We start from the raw sequence: 6,000 nt of genomic DNA, 5'->3' as shown, positions 1-6,000 counted from the left end.
ATCTTCCTTCAAAATCCCGGGTTTCAGCGCCACTGTGATAAGTTCTTTAGCTCTCTTGTGAAGGAAGAAGCAGGGGCCAGGTTAACAATAAACGTGAGTCTTTTATTTCCTATACTTTTCAGTATATACACAAATGGTTCTGCTTTTCAGCAACACGTAAACACATGCATACACACAAACACTGCTGCGTGCCTCTCTCTCCACATATGTCGTTCGGCCACACCCACATCACCACACCCACAGTATCGGATTTGGATCGGGCTCGTCGGACCGGTACACAATCCATCTAAAAACATCAGTATCGAAGACGATACCTATCCAGGTATTGGACTGGTGCATCCCTACGTGCAGTACTGCCAAAACAGTTAACATTAACAATCAAAACATTTTTATTTTGCTATACAGGACCACAAAATATTATTTTATTGTAACTTTTTCAAAATACATGAAAAATTGGGATAAATTTGCATTCTGTCATTAGTATTCTGGGATATTGAGCGTTCTTTTACCATCGTCCATAAAATGAAAATTTATTTATTATATATAATGAAATATATGCAAATGAGATACTCATTTCTGTAAGAGGTATTTCTTTTAAGAGATATACTTCATACAATTAGCATAGATTAGTTGTGGGTTTGAGGACCTTTTAGATTATTGCACCTTTTTGCACAACAATGTAAACAAAATTGTAAGTCCATTGCCTCGCTCTCTCTTTCCTTCTCTTATTTTTTCTTCCTTATTCACTTAGTGTCTCATCTCGCTTTGACCCAGTCCCCGTTGCATAGGGTGTAGACATGCAGCAGGGTTCCTCTTTCTTCCCCTTAGACCATCTCATGGTTTTCATGCATCAGCAACACAAACTACTTCACAGGGCAGCAGGCCTTTTCCAAAGATTTCTGAACTACTTCTTCACATTTCTAAAGATTAAAAAGAGAAAGAAAGAAAGAAAAAAAAACATCTAAAGATTTTAAACATCTGAACTTGTCTTTGTTTAATGGTGTTAAATCAAAGGACTTAGATTTCAATAAAAATAAAAAGTTTTTTTTTTTTTTTTTTTTTTTTTTTTTTTGATCCTCAATTGGATATTTTACAAGATGTTTTGAGAATTAATCATTTTTAATGGATTTGCTGGTTTTGCTTTATCACATGCCTCACTTTATTTAAATCTGAAGATAATCTGAAATTCACATTTGCTCTTATCAAGAGAGTATTGTTTAGAACCCTTCAATTAACTTCATCTAAATAAAACATTTATGGTTTGCTTCAAATGTGCTCATAGCCCTTTAAGAAACTCCATGATGTCCCAGCATGTGATACTTCAACACACTGGCTGTGTTTCAAAACCTAGTGAGCTGCCTACCTAGACAGCGTTTTTAGGTGTCATTGGCGCGTGCTGAATTCCGCGTTCCGAGCACGTTTGGGCATCATATGCGCGTGCAGTATTTTTTGGAAATCATAGGTGCATTTAGCAAACTCAAAATACAGAAATGGCGCTTACATGTGCTATCTAGATAGTCAGCTCACTAGGTTTTGAGAACACAGCCATTTTAAAGCGGATGGTGGTGTTACGTAAAATCCATGGCAAAAAGTGTTTGTGTCAGTTCTTCATGAGTCTGCTCTATTCCAGGTGTTCTCCTCAGGATGACAGTAGAACGTGAGCTCGCTTTTCCATGTAGTTAAAAGATCAACCCGAAGTCAGAGACTACATCGGATAATAACAGTGTGTGGCGAATAAAGGCTGTCATTTAAATCCGCTGCACACAACACAAGGTAAGAGAATCTGTACGTTTTTAAGAATGGAGGTTTCTATGGCATTGGACTTTCTGTACGCGTACGTTTTTCGGCACAAGAGGCTACTTATTTAGCGTGGTGTCCTCCAAATTTACGTTATTTTGTCTTTTTTGCAATATTGCACATTGTTAATTAATTAAGAGGGAATTTAATTGCCTTAATTGTGCATGAGAAAGGTTTATAAGGTAATATAAAGTCTAATTATGCATCTTTTCGTTCCCTAAAATTAATCACAATGGCGATGTGTCTTTGCATCACATTCCGTCGCGACGCAACAAAACTAGAACGCTCCCAATAGGGGTCCGTTCACGCCAAACGCGTGTTTGCGTTCGTCCGCTCTGTTTTTCAATTTCTTTTTTATGTAAACCTTCACTAAACGGACGGCTTTTGATGTTGCGCCGCGTTTCGCTGTTTTTCCAGTGTCTTGGAAAACTTGAACTTGAACTTTTAAAAACGCGTCTCGTGACACCTGCGTTTTACTCTATTCTTGGCGTTGCGTCTTGGTTTTTTTCCTGTTTACAATGTTATCAACTCATCTTTTCGAGCGCACTCGCTAACAGGATATACAGCTGCGCTGATTATAATGAGAGCGTTCTAGTATGTCGCGTCGCAAACATTGTGCATAGAGTGTACATGTGTCTGATCTTTTGTTTGTTAGTAACGCTTTCACGGGTTGCAATCTTTTGCATAAACACTGGTGGTTGTTCCCTATTGAAAACACTAGAACATCAACTTGAACCTGACGTGTTTGCCTAGTTCACCCTCTCGAATACACTACTTTTATTCGAGTTTTTATTTTTTTTATTTTTTATTTTTTATTTTATTTTTTTAAGTCAAGAGCCCATTTTTCAAGCAATTGAAGTTTGTTTGGTATGTGATGTGCTGTAGGCTATATCACTGATACTTGTCTGAGACTGATATTTGTCCGCTCCCTCTTTCGATGCTTTTTCTTGGCTCTTTAAATGGTTCAGTATTGAATGCCATGAATGCCTTCCATAAGAAGGGTAAGTTGTTGCCTTCTATGTAACTTTTGAGAATATAGTTGATCTACAGTTTCCTAGAATTTTTTTCTCATGTAAAAAAGATAAGACTTAAGATACCTTAAGTTATAACATGATTATGAATGTGTTATAACATGTTAGACATGAAGAAGGGGACTGTCCAATAACTGAATGGTTTCAGTGAATATTATTATTATTATTATTATTATTATTATTATTATTATTATTTTAAAACAGATCCATTGGAACAATCACATTTTCAGTTTAGGCTACACGATTGCGCATTAAGTCATTTTTATTGTATAGTACTTTTCACAACACACATCGTTTCAAAGCAGCTGTACAGGAAATCATGCATTAACAAAAACAAAAAAATGAAACTGTAATATCTATAATGTCTTACAATGATCATTGTATAGTTTGATTAAGTATGATTGTAAAATGTGTATAGAAATTAAATAATAATTGTATTTAAAACCCTGTGATCAAGCTGAAGGCGACTGTGGTAAGGAACACAAAACTCCATAAGATGTTGGTTAATGGAGAAAAATAACCTTGGGAGAAACCAGACTCACTGTGGGGGCCAGTTCCCCTCTGGCTAAACAACATGAATATAATGCCAATATTAGTTATTTATGTGCAGTGCAAGTCATGGTTTTAAATTTGTAAATTAAGTAAGTGTTAAGATCCAGTGTTTTAAAAATATTATTTTTATTTTTTATTTTTTATTTTTTTATGAACTTTAAGATTAATGACTAATGTCTTTGAAGTCCATCCTGGATTTACTGCAGAAGTTCACATAGATGCATTGTCCTTTGTTAGTTGCCTGCTGAAGCCTTTTGTTGACAATTAATTGATAGTCTATGTATTCCAGTTCAAGAGTGTAGTCCATCAACAGACAAAGGCAATGCAAGCAGAGATAAATGATGAGGTGCATCGCAATTCAACCTGCAGGTCATTTCGTTGAGGTTTGGTGGGGTCCATCCTAAGTCCAAGGTTCAGGCAGTGGCATATGAAGTATCCGATGTCTTACAGTTGTAGTTGGCATCAGTTCATCCTCTGAAGTCAAAAACTGAAGTGATGTCTGGCTAGCACCGGCTGTAGTTTGTCATCATCTCTCAGCAACACGTACCAGTGGAGTCTGACACCAAGCAGGAACGGAGCTGGATCTGGCAGGCTCTGGTAACCTCGGGATATGAATCCCGTGGTTGAGACATGGAAACAAATAGAATAATAGGAGTGTAGAGTCCATTCAGTTTTATACAGTGTTATAGATCATGATGGATGTTTCTGGTTCCGGAAGAACTAACTAAAGCAGCCTAATTGTGAGTTGAAGGATAAATTAGGTGTATGCCTGGCTAAATAGATTAGTCTTTAGTCTAGACTTAAACTCTGCATCCCGAGCACTGTTAGGGAGACCATTCCATAGTTTAGGAGCCAAATATGAAAAGGATCTACCTCCTTTTGTGAATTTTGATATTCTTGGCATTATAAACAAGCCAGAATTTTGTGATCGTAATGAATGTGGTGGAATATAGTGTGTCAGAAGGTCATTTAAGTTCTGTGGAGCTAGATCATTCAAAGCTTTGTATGTAGTTAACAGAATTTTAAAATTAATATGAAATTTAACAGGTAGCCAATGTAACAATGATAAAATTGGGCTAATATGATCATATTTATTGGTTCTAGTCAGCACTCTGGCAGCTGCATTATGAACCAATTAAAGTTTTTTATTGAACTTGCTGGACATCCTCCCAGTAATGCATTACAATAATCTAGTCTTGAAGTCATGAATGCATTAATTAGTTTTTCGGCATCAGCAACAGAGAGCATGTGTTGTAATTTAGCGATATTTCTGAGGTGGAAGAATACTGTTCTACAAACATTGGAAATTTGATTTTCAAAGGACAGATTGGTATCAAATATAACACCTAAATTCTTCTCTGTAGAAGACGATGTAACAGTACATCCATCGAGAGTCAAATTATATTTTAGCGGCTTATATTTAGAAGTTTTTGGTCAAACCATTAGTACCTCTTTCTTGTCGGAATTGAGTAGAAGGAAATTTCTGAGCATCCAATCTTTGATTTCATTGATACACTCTGCTAATTTGGAAAATTGTGAATTTCTGTTGGGTTTAGAAGAAATATAAAGTTGGGTATCGTCGGCATAACTGTGGAAACTTATTCCATGATTCCGGATAATATCTCCCAGGGGAAGCATATACAAGGAGAAAAGCAGAGGCCCTAAACTGATCCCTGTGGCACTCCATACTTAACTTTTGTTTGATTTGACAATTCGTCGTGTACAAATACAAAGTGGTAGAGGTCTGATATATAGGACCTAAACCATGCTAATGCAAGTCCACTAATGCCAACATAATTATCCAGCCTATTCAAGAGAATATCATGATCTATTGTGTCAAAGGCAGCACTAAGATCTAAAAGCACTAGAAGAGAAATGCAGCCGTGATCAGATGATAAGAGCAAGTCATTTGTAACTCTGATAAGTGCAATCTCTGTACTGTGATGGGGACTAAATCCTGACTAAAATTGTTCATATATTCCATTTCTCTGTAGAAATGAATTTAGTTGGGAGGACACTACCTTTTCTAGTATTTTCAACATAAACGGGATATTTGAAATCGGTCTGTAACTAGCCAATTCTCCAGGATCAAGCTGTGGCTTCTTAATAAGTGGTTTGATAACTGCCATTTTAAAGTTTCTTGGGACATGTCCTAAATAGCGAGGAGTTAATAATATTAAGAAGAGGTTCTGAGATTACAGGGAATACCTCTTTTAAGAGCTTGGTTGGTATTGGATCTAACAAACATGTTGTGGCTTTTGATTTTTTGATAAGTTTTGTTAGCTCTTCATGACCTATGACAGTGAGGGATTTAAGTTGCTCTTGAGGAAAATTATGAGACACTGTTTTCTGAGGTACTGTGACAGATGATTGCATTGTTCCAATTTTATTTCTGATTATTTCAATTTCATCAGTAAAGAAATTCATGAAGTCATTACTATTGTGCTGCAATAGAATATCTGGTTCAGTCGATGCTTTATTTCTAACCAATTTAGCCACAGTACTGAATAAACAACTAGGATTGTTGTGGTTATTTTCTATGATTTTGCTAAAATATGCTGACCTGGCAGCTTTTAGTGCTTGTCTGTAGCTACAGACACTATCCTTCCATGCACTGCAA

At 36.3% G+C, this 6,000-nt stretch overlaps 1 protein-coding gene across 1 annotated transcript in view; it reads left to right on the top strand.

The window, feature by feature from the left end:
- The first annotated feature begins 1,615 nt into the window (after positions 1 to 1,615).
- The window catches only part of LOC127410880 (bromo adjacent homology domain-containing 1 protein-like), a 59,866-nt gene continuing 55,481 nt past the window's right edge, over positions 1,616 to 6,000 (top strand). Inside the window, exon 1 of the mRNA XM_051646103.1 lies at positions 1,616 to 1,773. The gene's annotated coding sequence lies outside the window, so the exon portion shown is untranslated. The remainder of the gene's footprint in view (positions 1,774 to 6,000) is intronic.

This window comes from Myxocyprinus asiaticus, chromosome 20 (assembly GCF_019703515.2).
Source record: "Myxocyprinus asiaticus isolate MX2 ecotype Aquarium Trade chromosome 20, UBuf_Myxa_2, whole genome shotgun sequence".
Classification (NCBI taxonomy): Eukaryota; Metazoa; Chordata; class Actinopteri; order Cypriniformes; family Catostomidae; genus Myxocyprinus; species Myxocyprinus asiaticus.
Note: the sequence above shows the minus strand (reverse complement) of the source record. Positions and strands in the feature narration are given on the sequence as shown.